Raw genomic sequence first — 15,669 nt, 5'->3', positions numbered from 1 at the left:
TCAGAAGCAGTTGAATATAGTGGCATTGTTTTTTCAGCATTGCATCATATTAATGTTGTCATTTATAGGACAACTCAGCATATCTACCTACCTACCTACTACTTAAAGCAGTGGACTTTAAAGGGAACACACATTAGGATTTTCAAAATCTATAGGCAGTTTTTCATCAGAGACCCCATGCATGAAAGATTAAAAAAAAATCTGGTGTTGGATATTGTGTTGGTGGTGATGATCTGGGGCACCAGGAACATGAAGATTCTGTTCCAGCACCATTAAGTCAATCCATGTCAAACACTTTCCCCTTTGCTACGTCGGATCGCTTCCTGGTTGGGAACATTACATGTGACTGTTCAAGGTGGGAGCGATCCACTCGATCCACAGACAAAAAGATTTAGGGAGAAACATGTTAAGCATGGGACAAATAATAGATAAGATAACTGGAGCAATTCTGTGTAAAAACAGCCCGATGCTCATGGAATGTGTGACCCCCCTACACAAGTTGGCACCGCAGGTCAGCAGACAACAGTATCCTTACAACCTCATGGGAAGAATCGATAGGTGAAGAAGGTGCTGGTTTATTTTTCAACACACTATGGCCGCAACAGGTAGCAAATTAGCTTTCACCACAGGGGCTTCCAGAGGTCAGGGGGCGGCCAGCTGGAGGCCACATATCAGTTCCTGCTGCTTCATCTTCTTCTTTATCATCAAGACAAGACCAAGTACGAACACCAGTATGAGCTGCGCTTCACCTTAAACAGTTGCTGGTATACTCCTGTCTCTAAAAAAGAAGGGATTTGCTTGGCTTGTAATGCATCAGAAGAAGACACCTGCCTTTGCCTTGGTGCCAAATTTATCCGGCTCCAGAATTTTGACAGGCCTTTACACTTCCCTGAAATTTGAAAAACAGAACCAACTTCAATTTGTCTTTTGATCTTGTCACTTGGAACAAAATCTCGTTTTTTTCTGGCTCCAGCGTGAAGAACAACATTTCTCTAAGAGACCCCGAAGGAACTGGGAAGATTTTTCCATTAATGAAGTGCAAATAAAGTTTCTCAACCTGGCTCACGAGGTGCACGCCTCTTATCTGAGGAGGCTGAAGCATGTTTGCTCTTGGAGAAAATAGCGATGCGCTCTCATTGACGCCAGGCTGCAGATTTACCGTGACATTTAGAGTCTCCCACACGGAGGCCATTAAATCTGCCGCTGACACCAGAACCTGCCACTTTCACTCTGACATATGGTCACAGAGAGATGATGATGAGGAGATTGTATTCGGCGGCTACTGTATATTACAACAATCTCCAGGGGTCGCGTGAGATTTGAACAAAAAGACAAAGAGTTAATGGTTTGCTGGTCTTTCGACGGGTGTTGCGGCTTGTGAAATATGGGAAATCCTGTCGTTCTATCTGCTCCAAAGTTCAATGATGTCGTCGCTGACTCACGAGTTTATAGTTGGGCTCCTGCTGTAGCGGGAGCATCAAACATTTGAGGACGCCAAAGCAAGACAATGGCGTTCGTAGTCATAGTCTCTGACCACAGGGGTAGGATCCCAAACACACAAAAGTCTGTGGAAATGTATGTTTCATACTGGATTATTTGAATTATGTATGTTATAAGAGGGTAGTTTTGCGGACACTTTTTGGGTATTTATTTTTAAGTTAAACTGCCGCTATTTTGGTCAGTCAGGTGTTCTTGTATATTTCAGTATCAAATATGCTCCTCAAATCATGTTTAATGAAGTTTCCAAGCGGAACTACTTATACAGTAAGGTTCACAAGCAACAAGTAGCTTTCTCAAAACCTGTTGTTGGTGCATCCTCTTTGCTTTATGATCCCATTCCTGCGTCAACGTCCAGCAACGTGGACAAAAAGTTTACTTGATGATCCTCAGTGTGGGAGTGAGAATGTGTTTATCCTTGATCTGCCTCCGTCAATGTATTGAAACAAAAACTGGACCAAAAATCGAAACAGGTTCCAAAGGAATACTTGTTAGGCATTCGAGATCGGAACTGGTTTTCTATCACGTTTCACACGACATGGTATACATGTCACTCAAAAAGTCTGAGGTAATCTATGCTAACATGTACTCTCAGGGCTGTTATTTGGGTGTGGCCACCATGAGTTGTTGTTGTTGTTGTTGTAGTTGTTGTTTTGCAGAGCTAGTTAGCAAAATCTTAAAGGAAGCAACCAAGAACTTTGGGTCCATTTTTCATCCAAAAATGGTTGGTGATGCATCCGATGAGCGACGGAGGGTGGAGGGCCAGGTGTCAGAATGTTAGCTTTGTCAAATGACCTGATATTGAGATAAATTAATTCATTATATTATTCTTTTTTTGCACAAACCACTGTACTACTGTGAAGCCATTAGGAGCTCATGTGAGTTTTGGCAACGCTGCTTGTCATAGCATAGCTTTGTCAGGATTGACGCCTCTGCATACATCCGGTAAATGTCAACACTGAGGGACTGACTCATCATTTCTTGCTCTGCGAGCTGGAATCTATGGGAAGATGACACATACAAAAAAAAAAAAAACAGATGCTATTCCATGGATCTTAAATACTGTAGGTGTTGGCCTCCCACCACTAGTTGGCAATGTTTCCACTTCAGTGGAGTCCAGTAATCATTTTTATCTGTCCCAACAAGAGAGTGTAAACTTTACAATTAAGCAAAATATTTAAGAAAATTGATGCGGAAGAAGATAGGAGATTTAATAGAACATGTATTTTTGTGATGGTGAACGTGATCGTGAGATGTGTGTCTGAAAATGTGGATGTTTTATGAGGTTGGCTGGTCATGTCATGGTCCAAAAAAGTCCAAGTGCTGCCCTGTAAGACAGTAAAGGCTGTTAGCGCGTCGACAACAGCAGTGACTGGAGGCAGTTAATGGACCTGTAGGAGGAAAGTATTTACAGAAAAGCAGCGGAACATGGTGAAGAAAACCAGTTTGTTCCTCACAGATAAAACGCTATCTCACCCTCATATAACCCGATTGTCTACGGTGGGAAGGGAAGCTTCCACTAGATAACAATTATTTGAAACAGAAACCTGGAGGCTACAAAACAAGCAGTTCAAGGTCTGCCTCGGCGTGAGTCCATTGGCGGCAGTGATAGTGGTTTGTATGAGCTTGTTTTCTCGTTTTACCCTTGGTTTTACGAAAAGCATCCGTCTGCTCTGCCTGAAGCGGAAACAACAAGGTGATGTTTGATCATTTACATAAATCCAACTGGTCTTGGCTGAAAAATAGCTGAGGGATTTGTTTTTCATGGGCAGGATGTGGCAAAAATAAATAAATAAATTTGACTGTCGGAATAGTGAACGAAAACATTTTCAAAAATGGAATTTTTTTTTTTTTTTTGCCAGAGAGTTGAATGTTTCATTTAATGCATTTTAATGCCTCTCAAGTTTTATGACGTTTGTATATCTATGATATGACATGGCTTCATCACTGTTGCGTTCCATACAGTTCAGTCAACAGATTTTATATAATCTACTTCCTCTACTTGAGCTACAGCAGTTATTCAAAGGATTTTTCACTGGCTTCTTTAATTGTAAACCTCCAACAACAAAGTTGTTGAACAAAAGTACTTCAATATTACAAGTTTAAATTCCGTATAATGAATGAATAGTTAAAAACCACTTGACATTGGCAACGTTCACCATGTGTCAGCTGTTCGATGAACCAGTGATGCAGCAGACGCAGCAAACACACCCAGCCAAAAGCTGCTCACTGACTGGTGAATGTAAGGTTTAGCTGGTCTGCTGAGTAAGCACAACACGCGTGTATTATTCCTGCATGTAATTATGATTAAACGTTCTCCGAAGCGTTCTCAGTGAGTTGTTGAGGCAGATGTGAGTGTGCGTGTTGAAGCATATCTATCCCAGACACCCATTGCCTCGTGAAGGGAAGTGATGGCAGGACATGAATTTTAGGTAGTTTTCCTTACTCCTTTCAATGTTTGCAGCTCTTTAACAGTCCATTCTGATAATCTTCTCTGAAATCGTAACGTTGGCCACAGTTGCAGAATCCAGGTGACCAAAATCTCAACCTCCTGTGGAAGCGAGAGATGCAGTTGAACCCAGTTTCAGTGGTTTTAATGGAATGTGTCTTGTCCGTTCAATTCACAGCACCCACAGGACGGCACCCGCCCAGACACCACCTTGCATCTGGAACGGCAATTTGTTTTCCTCATTAAAAACCCGTGGCATCTGTTGTATTGAGAGAAGAAAAAAACAACAAAGCAAGACAACAAATGAAGTTGAGGCGAAGTTGATCAATTAAGGATAAGTGGCCCTAATTAACACCAATTTCCTGTTGACAAAAACAGATGGAAATGATTCTGCGAGGTCAAACCTTAGATATGAGAAATGAAATTTTAGATTTCAGCAACACGGACGAACTGACACTTCCAACATGCAGATTGGAAGTGTCAGACATTGAATGTCAGCACAGAAAAGTTCCGTTAAAAAGGATGAAAAAAATCATATCTAGCATGAAACCTGCAGATAAAACTGCCATATGATTCTATAACACCAAAACTTCACATCATAATATGGGACTGCTCAACTGCAACAAGCCTGCGGGGATTCTGTGAAGGTGTAGCACACACATGCACACACAGGGACATGTTGTGTTCTTATGTTTTTGGGGACATTTCATTGGCTTCCACGCTTTCCCCAGCCTCTCCCCATAAACCTGCCCATCCAAAACAAATGGCTAACCTTAACCAGGACTCTCCAAACTTGAATTCAGTTATAATAACCCAGTTATTTTGAACTTTTAATTCTAAAATTGAGGCTTAACCTCATGGGGACTGGCAAAGGATCCCTATCAGTAGCCCGAAATAGCAAAAAGTCCCCACAAGGAAGTGTGTTTCCAAGAATTGGTCCCCACAAGTGTAGCTATACAAGTTCACACACACACTCAGTTATTTTGAAATCTTCATCCTCAAACTGAGGCTTAAACTTGTGGCGTCCAGCCAAATGTCCCTGCAAAGTCATGGGTCCTTACCAGGATATTGCTTTTTCAAGAGTTGGTTCCCACCAAGTAGGATAAACAAGACAAGATCAAACAAGATAAACACGCACATACAGGTTTGTACACGCTATCAATGTGAGGACCCCGCATTGACATAACCCTTTCCCCAGCCTCTCACCCTAAACCTAACCATCCAAAAAACATGGCGAACCTTAACCAAACTGAAACCTAACTATGATGACCCAGTTATTTTGAAGTCTTCATCCTCCAATTGCGGCTTAACCTTGTGGGGTCCAGCAAAAGGTCCCCATAAGGAGGTGTTTTCCCCAAAACTGGGCCTGGATTGTCGTATTTAAAATGTGACAGTTTAATCGTGTGCATGCATGTGTGTGTCCACATCTGATTCCTCATAAATCAAGTTTCCGCCCAGGATGAACTAAAACATTCCAAATATGTAAACCTGCAGGCTATCCGTTTTCATCCGAACTCATTTGGATGTCAGCTTATTTGCTCAAGAGTTTGCTTTGTTTATAAACTGCAGTCATTTGTCCTTTAAGGGTTGATAATAAAACTCCAATGTAAATACATGCATACGTTAGCAGCAACACATGTACACACGTGACCGTCCTGACAGCAGTGCACAGAGGGGTCTCTCACCCCTCCCACTGCTCCAAACGGTGGTTGGACTAGATCACAGGTTCTACATTGTATTTTATTCTATAGCAGTTGGACTGAAATAAAAAACAAAAGTGCAATACAGGCATCTTGCATGTCACTGTCCAGTGCTACAGACACATGTGTCATCCATCTATATACACTGTCACTCGACCTTCTTGTCAATATATATATCCATCCCTCCAGTTTCATCACACCAAATCCATGCCGCCTACTTTGGTTTTGAATTGTTGCAGAATGTCAGAAGACTCGGGAGATCGAGGGTAGATTTAACAAGGTTTATTAATAATTACGTGACAACACAAAAGACGAACAGGAACGCTAACTCAAGGGCGGCGACGCCTGAACACGGAACAGAAAATACACTGAAGGGCAGGGGCAAAAGGCGAGTTTAAACAAGAAAACTCACACACGAACAAAATGAAGAGAAGCGAGAAAACAGAAAACTGAGCAAAGAGGACAAACTAAGGAGGTGGCAGAAGATCAAGCACGCACGGAATTTAGAAGTATTTTACAGGAGCAGGAGAGAACGGAGGGTCGAGAGAGAGAGTTTACTTTGAGGACGTGAAGCAACCATCTGGCAGCGCAGACTGGAACCCAGGTGTAGAAATCAGTGGAGTCTGATCAGCGGAATGGGAACCAGCTGCGCTGCTGTGAAGCTAACGAGAGGAAGGAAAAGGAAACAACACACCGGAACACAGGAAATAACAAAATAAGAACACAAGATAAACTAAACATGACGCTTTCAATCACATTCAGTCAGTTTTGAGGCATCAGCATGACAGCAGAGTCGGTGGCACGGGCACCATGCCGACAGAAGGGGCTGATAGTGGGCACTGGTGTTCAGTGGTGTTGCCTACATGATACACAGGAATACGCCACCAGGAGAGAACACATAGTTGACCAACAAAGGAAAACAAACTTCTGGTTGCTCCACAGGTGCACTAGGAAAATGGCAACAGTGGCGTAAAGTGGCAGGATTACTGGCATGAAAAAACTTGTTTTAAGGAAATAAAATGAGGAGAAGCCATCAGATCCTAAAAAGCTGGTCACAGACGTGTGTCAGCCTCGACAAGTAACCTTTTCCCAGGACGTTTGTGTATTTAAATATGACATTTCTGCTGTTGCAATTGAGTAAACTGATGGCGCGCGCCGCCTCATCACGACAGAGAGCAGCGACGGTGAAAGTCACTGCAACGCGGTCATTATCCATGCCTCCACACAAGCAGGAGGGAATTACATTTGCTAAAGCTCTGTGACTGTGTTGAGGAGCTGTGTCGAGCCAAAAGAATTGAACTTGAATTTGTTACAAAAATACTATAAAACAAGAAGGACATAGGAAAAGGCATTACTACTCCATGACATTACCTGCTTAATACAATATAATTGTTATATACAGGACATGATTTAATAGACATTTTGTTACAAGAATTTAAGTGCACATCATCAAAATTGTATTGAAGTACCCATCGTAACAGGTTAAATCATGGAAATATATGAAGTGTATTACAAGTTCTTTTTTTTTTTTGAAGTTAAGTTAGATATACTGTTCAAGTGAACATTGAAGTTAAGAATCCAAACTATGAATGGTTGTGAGGAAAAAATTAACAATTCATATAAAGACCTAAAAATAAATAGAAATTGAATAGCAATAATGATGAAAGGATTAAAATGTATTTTGCAGTCTGACCACACGTGGCCCACTGGCCGCGCTTTGCCCACGTCTGAGCCACAGTATTTTATCCATCGCTGCAGTGTTCAGCCCATCTACCTTTGAATACAGTCATCCTTCCATCCACCCACTCATCTATACTGCCATCCTTCATATTCCCTTCCCCATTGAATACACACATCCATCCATTTGGATAGCTCGTTCATTTCAATGGCCACTTCAGTCCATCTCTTCATCCGTCCAGTCCGGCCCATCCACCCATCCTTCAACCCGCCCGTCCTTCCATCTATCTCAATGCTGATGAACACTCCTTTTAACTGTTGGGGCCTTGCCCCATTGGGGCCATCCTTGTGGCCCCAATGGGGCAAGGCTGCGCGGCCAGGTGAGGAATTCCATAAAAACAAATGAACAACTTAGCTGCCAACAAGTTTAAATGTGAAAATGAATAACAGTAATCTGCTTCTCCAGACCTCATTGAGGCAGAATGTGCCGAAACTGAATACAAAGAGAAGTTTTCGTCCGTCTTCTTTGATTTCCAGAACACGACGGAACAGAGGAGGAGAGACACTTTTCTCCCATTTTTCACCAAGAAAGCCTTCCAGGTTTTAAAGACTCTGATCCGTCCGTGTCAGAATGAGGAACGCAACGTTATTTCCGGAGGATTAGAACCAAATAAGGCTCTTATTTTACAAACCGCCTCTTTTTTCTGCAAAAACAATGGCATAGTTTGTGTGGATCTGTGGGTGGATCGGCTTTTTCTCTCGCCCCTCGTCGCCTAATGACAATTCATCCACGCGAGTGACTCACTGGCCGCTTTGTTTTTAGATAAATGTGCGTTTATTTGTGTCATCTTGACGCATCGGTGTTGGGCTTTGGGTATGGTGAGTGGTCGCAAACAGTGGATCTGCTTACGTGTGACAAATGAAACAAAGCGTCAAGTGGCCAGCAGATGTAGCGGGGTCCAATGATGGCACCATTTAGGCAAAATAGATAGCTACCGGTCCTTTGGCAGAGAAGCGGAAGCCAGCAGAGGTAATGGGAACTGGCCACGCTGAGCTCACAGCAACAGTGTTTAACCATATCTTGATGCACCGCACACTCGGGGCTTTGGGTCGCAATAAACCAGCGTGTGTTGGTGGAGAAAAACAGCAGACCTCCGTGAATCAAAGTAATGGCTCTATTTTCCTAATGTTTGTGTGTTTAAATCAGATAAACACAGTTGAACCAAGTGTCGCAGCTTCTAATGGAAGACAATAAACACTTCATTTAACACTGTTGTCAAAATTGACATAATTAGAAAGACAGCGCCACGACACGTGTGGCCAGCGTTGACTAAGGCAGTGAAAATAAAGACGCACATCACCAAGTTGTCAGATCAGAATTGGCTGTCAAAAGAGTGGTTCACATGAAGGATAGAGTTCTGATTGAACAATTTTCGGAGTCGGACTGGATCCTCGGAATTTTGACAGTTACACAAAATCGTTTTCTTCCATCTCTCACCTCGTCAAATGGACCAACTCGAAACTTTCTTCCTTCAACTTCGATGCATAGAGTGGATGGCGTAATTCCTGTCGAGTGCTTTGTATACAGCGTCCTGTGATGCACTTTTCACTCACTTCTACCCACCGTCTCCATTGCTAAGATGGATAGTTCTTCCTATACGACAATGAGCAAAGGTGTCTGGGCTTAAAATGATGTTAGAGTTGAATATTAATATTAGAATAATTATAAATGATATTACAATGGCCCTATTGTCACACGAGAGCTCATTATGAAACGAATGTTGCATATGATTATCGCACATCGCCCGCTGGATGGAGGCGTCCCTCACTCAAATGTATTGCATCTCAGAGTGAGGCAAACGTCAGCAGGGTAGATGAGGTGTCATGAAACAGTATTGCAGGGTTGATGACACAGTGTCTGATTTTCTGAGGCCACTAGATGGTGCTGTTGGTTTAGAGATGATGTGCGGTTTCATGGGATTCGTTGTTCAAGTCCAAACATTTTGCAGCAGACAGTGCCATCTGGTGGCCACTGAAAATCAGGACACTGTGTCTTGAAACCTGACGCCATAGACAGTGTGTCATGTCAAAGAAAGCTGTAGGGTGGGGTTAAGACGGCGCCACCTGTCACTCTGGGTATCCAATTCCTGGTAAGTATAGCGCCTCAAATGAGTTATGGTTCCTACAAGTACGGACCGTGAGTGAAGCGAGTGGCGCCATAAGAGTCTATGGTCGTATCAATGGAAGACGCTAACGTGCAGGAGTGTAGAGACCTGAGGATTGTTGCACGGCCTGTGTCCTGACACCATCACATTTGATTCTATTGAAACCCCTATGATTCTATTCTCCTGTTAAGAATAGTCAAGATGTGACACCTGAAGGAGTGAGTTCATCTTGGATGTTCACAGGAGATATCATACCATTGCCTGGTTCATTTTAACTTCATTAGTGGCATCAACATTCATTTGTTGACCAAGTGACTTTCATTACACAAAAACAATTACTAACTGCAACCCTCAAACCTGTCTGTTTTAATAACAGTCATTTTTAAATCGCTCTTCCTGTTTAATTCCTGGATATTGAAACCCGCAAAATAATGTTGTGAGACTTGATGAACTGATGGTGTGCAGTTTCCTCATCTTTTAAAAGACTTTTTGCAAAGAAAGAATTTTGGTGAATAAATGTCTCATAAAGTAGAGCTGCTGACCCATCTATTCCCAACCAACTAACATTGTACATGTTTTGTATTGTAATTGTGGGTTATTTTATTTTATTTTGTGGGTAATTTTATTTTATTTCATTTTATTGACAGCACTTTATTTCGAAGCACTTTCCTAGTTGGTGGGTCCCCCACTGACCATAGTTACAAATTCTATTCTGATTCTGATTCTGATTCTATTGGAACTAATAATCCAAACACGATCTCAAAGCAGAGAACTAGAGGTTTTGCCTTCCTCGCTGCAAATGTTACTCCAATTGTAAGATTTTAACAGTTAATATCAAGCATAATTGATTTTGGTGAAATGATCTGTCCATGCATTGAGATACTGTCTCTTGACAAGTCGCCTTGAAACAAGCCAACTCAGGACTAGAAATAAGAATTTTATGGCGAATGTGTGTAACCTAGAAATAAGAACCATACTGAAATGAAAGTGTCCTATTGCAACTTGTAGATTCAAACTATATATATATATATAAAAAAATTTTTTTTAGACAGAATAAATATGTACTTAAAAAAGACACCAAACAACAAGATCAAACACTGAAATTTAGACTGGTACAGTGAAACAGAACGCAGGTCCTCTCCACGCATATCCTACAAACTTATGGTGCTAACTGTGTTTGTAAGAAAGGGAAACATCCCAAATAAGAACAACACAGATAATTCACATTATCACACAACTATCCTAACTATCTGTTTTCACACCTCAACCCTGCTCCCATAATGCTTTGCTTCTGAGGCAGCCTGGGTCACTACAATGTAAATTTAAGCAGAAAACATCTAGCTTTAAGATGGTGAAATAAATGGCTGTTTGATGGTGAGTTGTGATATGGCTGTATCTCGACATACTTGGAACTACGAGCAATAATAAACACTTGAATGAAGCAACGTCTTTTATTTTGATGTGACACGGGCGGCGATGTAAAATATCATATTTTACCAGTACATCATTTTAAGATTTCCTGTCCATTGTAGACAAAAAACATTAGCTTATGCTTGAGATAAGATTTTTGTTAAAACTCAAAAACCAGAAATAAAAAAATCCATGCTTAAAATAAGTTACCAAAATTATCTAACACTTCTAAATCTATGCTTCTTTTATTTTGTTAAGAACCACATACTAAGCCGTGCTTTAACTCATTTTAGCATAGAAAATCTCTGTGTCAGATCACAGAAACTCACAGATTAGATTCACCACGTCCAGAGATTCCTGGGTTTCTCACTGCAATAATTCCTGAACGATCTATGTGCTTTCAGAATGGCATGCATAAGAGGGAGTGAGTTGAGTGGTGTCAGAAACTTTCTTGAGTAAAAAAATGAGGTGATAAGTTTTTCGTTTTTTTCTTTGATCTTGTTGAAAAATCCAGTTCAGTAAGTGCATAAGATGTAACTTCACTTGGAAACTGGAACAAAAGCATTCACGTAGAGAAAAACAGAATTCTTCTGTCATAATAGCAAAATACTGACCTGAATACAATAGTGCTAAAGGACCTTCAGCATGCACTGGAGCGGTTTGCAGCCGAGTGTGCACCTCCAAGTCTGAGGCCATGGTTCTCGACCGGAATAAGGTGGTTTGCTCTCTCCGGGTCGGTGGAGAGTTCTTGCCCCAAGTGGTGGAGTTTAAGTATCTCGGGGTCTTGTTCTCGAGTGAGGGAAAAAGGGAGCGTGAGATTGATAGACGGGTTGGTGCAGCAGCAGCAGTGATGCGGTCGCTGTATCGGACCGTCGTGGTGAAGAGGGAGCTGAGTCACAAGACGAAGCTCTCGATTTACCGATCGATCTACGTTCCCACCCTCACCTATGGTCACGAGCTTTGGGTAATGACCGAAAGGATGAGATCGCGGATACAAGCGGCTGAGATGAGTTTCCTCTGCAGGGTGGCTGGGCGCACCCTTAGAGATAGGGTGAGGAGTTCGGTCATCCGGGAGGAGCTTGGGGTGGAGCCGCTGCTCCTCCACATCCAGAGGAACAAGTTGAGGTGGCTCGGGCATCTGATCCGGATGCCCCCTGGACGCCTCCCTGGAGAGGTGTTCCGGGCATGTCCTACCAGGAGGAGACCCCGGGGAAGACCCAGGACTCGCTGGAGAGATGATGTCTCCGGTCTGGCCTGGGAACGCCTCGGGATCCCCGGGAAGAGCTGGAGGAGGTTTGTGCGGATCGGGAAGTTTGGGCTTCCTTGCTCCGAATGCTGCCTCCGCGACCCGACCCCGGATAAGCGGCAGAAGAAGGTGAAGGTGAAGGGTTAATGGAAACTGTGGGCCACCTTCACATCTTGTCAACTCTGTCGCAAACTTACAGCAATCCATACATTTTTCCGTCCTTTTATCCTCCCATCTTTTTCCACTTCCTGCTGGCCCTGACCTCAGCCCTCTCATAACCTCCTCCCCATCTATTTCAAGCACAAATCTCACACATGAAGCCTTGAATCTACAGCCGTAACTACTGAATTTAAAAAAGAGGATCAACATTGTCTGGAAATTTACTGCACCTGTAAATACTCCAATGGAAACAAGAAAATGGAGCCAAGAAGACGAGGGGTGGCTATAAACATTGCTATCTGTAGCTGGAAGTTAAGGTACAAAAGACTTGCAGTTGATTTAGTGTAATTCCCTGTCCTCTGCTGAATCTAGATCAAACCTGTTTCAGTGCGATCCACCAAAACTACTTGGCCAAACTCACAACTGAACGTTAAAAGAGCACTTCAGGGATTGTCCGATAAAGGTGTGTTCATGGTTGCTGAACAGCAACAGGTCGATAAAATACAATAACAAAAACTAGCACAGTGGAGACAAGTCAGGGTGTTGACAAACTTCAAAGTGATTTTACTTTATCACCACAAACCCAGTGGGCGATAAAGCTGTAAAATCTGGTGCTTCACCAGGGATTTGTCATCACTCCAGAAGAGGGAGGTGAGACAGACTCAACTGAGCTAGACCCTCAAGACGCTGAAATGATGACTGAAGGGGACCACGCAGAAGAGGAGCCGTTTCATGACGGGCATGTGCTTTATACTCAACTCTTAATCAAATCCGAGCACTCGCCATTTCCGCTGAAAACACCGCCAGCTTGTCAGCGCCAGTTTATTTGCTGTTTTGTTTCCAACTGTAATGTCTGCCTCAAATTGTGTTTCACTCCTTCCTTTTGGCTGCAATTCTGTTTCCATGTTGGCGGATGCTCAGCAACTGGACAAATTGTGCTCGTGTGCACGATTGTGTTGTGTCAGGTGTCGCACCGCGCCAACACATCCACCGAAGAGAGTCATAACACAACAGCCACAGATGATTTGAAAAACAAAACATACACCTTGCATTAAATTGTGTTTGTATCTGGAAGGCAACAGCGACCGCAGTCACATCTCACTCCGACAAAACGGTCCGTGAAGATGTGTTATAGATCAGAGGAGATCACGTCACTGGATCACTGGATCACGTTTAAAGCTTTGGATTCCACCCACTGTAAGCAGAGAAAAACAACTTTTTTAGCAGTTTGTTGCAAGAATTACCGTTCACGGCATGGACCTTGTGCGAGGCCCTTTACTCGGAACATTTCTACTGGCAACCCGATACGTAAATGTCATGTTTCAGTTCCCTGTGTGTTTTATTTTGTTTGCTTGTTTCCTGTTTCTCCTGTCACTTCCTCTCCTCAGTAATGGCACCCAGCTGGAACCACCCTGGATTCAGCGATCAGCTTAAGTAGCAGCCAGTTCCAGCTCACAGTGCCAGATGGTTTTTGCACGTTTGTTGGTAAGTGGCTCTCTCCCATGCTCGCTAGTTGTTCTCTTGTTGCCCTGTAAGTTTTTTAACTTATGAGTGTGTTTCCAAACCACCGTGTTTTCTGTTTTCCTGCCATACACGTTACACCACCACATGCTTTCTTTCTGTCTGTCTAGTGATGGGTAAATGAGGCGTCATGAAGCGTTTCGACACAATGACACACTGTGCTGATACTGTGTTGATACTGTGTCACTGAATACTGACCCCTGCTGGACGTTGAAAATCCCTGCAGGCAGCCTACTGGACAAACTGAATTGACAGATCGATGACCTACTGTACACAATAATATCATTTAAGTCTTTGCATTCATCTTGTATTATTCCACATCTTTATTGTGAACGTGTATTATAATGTGAAAAACGTGAAAACAATGTGAATGAGGATGCTTCTGGACTTTTTGTTTTTACATTTTTTTATTCCAAAAAGCAAGTTTTCCCAATGTTTATAATTTTCTAAATTACCTGGAAATTAATTTGAATTAGAATAGAAGAAGACAAGTCTGTGTAAATATTGGAATCAAAATGGTCCCACACGACAACTAGTGTTTCCCCCCCGGAGCTGCTCCATAATCCACAAAGACATTCACAAGGAACTGTGAGAATAGATTGCTTCAGCAGTTGCATCCTGTTGACAGATGCGCTTCCTTATAAACACAGTTCGGGACATTTTTTGCCGAGTCGTCGCAGTCACGTGATTGTCTTAAAGCAGTACGACATGGAGATTGTCCTGTGAGCTCGGCGCATGTGCCGGAGCATCTGTGTTTTAGTTTTCCTTACTCACATTTTATTTGTTCATGCCACTAGTGTGTTTGTGTTTATTAAGTCTGGTGTTGCAGTTCATTTCTTTTGCTCCCTTTTATGGCTGGTATTTTATCGCCTGTTTTCTGTTAGCAGGTTTTTTTCCCTTCCCCGGTGTGATTTGTCCTCTCCTGTTCTATTGTTTCCAGTTCCTGTCCATCCGTTATTTTGTGTGTATTTGTAATCACGTATTTTACAGTAAGTAACCTCACTGACTCAGTTTATATCACAGTGCATATTACCTATTCTTTTCATAGTCCTGTTCCATTGAGGAACATTGAACATTCCATTGAACTAGTGGCTGTCCTCAGACTCGCCCTCCCATCCTTGGTTTTCTACTTGACAGACTACACCTCCACCGCCTCCATATGACCATGATCTGGAGTTTACCTCTTCTTTTTGGATTATTTATTCCCTGTGAATTATTGAGCCTATTGTGTTGGAATAAACTTTGTCTAAGACTCACTCTATGTTTGGATCCACCGTGTCTGGAAACCTAAGCAGACACGCAGATCTTCATGCAGACCACGACACTCCTACTGTGCCTCTAAACTACATCAGTGCAAGCCAACAAGTGATCCGCCCATCCACTCACTTCCACTTCCGACCCAAGCCTGAAACCAGATTTTGGATATCTAATGATATTGACACCGATATTATTCCCATCCATTACCAGAGCTCTCATTGTTGATTGTATTATATTAGAATTGGATTCCATCCATTCTTGATGTGTAGACAACAGCAGTTAGTTAGTAACATGCATTTTTAGTTCTCGCTGACTCATGATAGAGCAGATAACTATCCATCCTCACTCGCCTGGCGTCATATATTGACGTTTGTGGGTGGACTTTTGCGTCATATGCTGACGCGGACGTCAGTCTTCCGCGTTGCATGTTGCTGTACTGGTGTTTCAGTGGAGTAAAGAACTCCTCTGTGAAAACTTCCCTTGAAATAGCCACTAACTGACACCTTGCGAGTGAGGATGTATTGGCACAGAGGAAACATATTGGCTCATGTCAATGGGTGACATGCACAATGAAAACAGCCCATTCAA

The sequence above is a fragment of the Synchiropus splendidus genome, chromosome 2 (genome assembly GCF_027744825.2).
Source record: "Synchiropus splendidus isolate RoL2022-P1 chromosome 2, RoL_Sspl_1.0, whole genome shotgun sequence".
NCBI classification, from domain to species: domain Eukaryota; kingdom Metazoa; phylum Chordata; class Actinopteri; order Syngnathiformes; family Callionymidae; genus Synchiropus; species Synchiropus splendidus.
Note: the sequence above shows the minus strand (reverse complement) of the source record.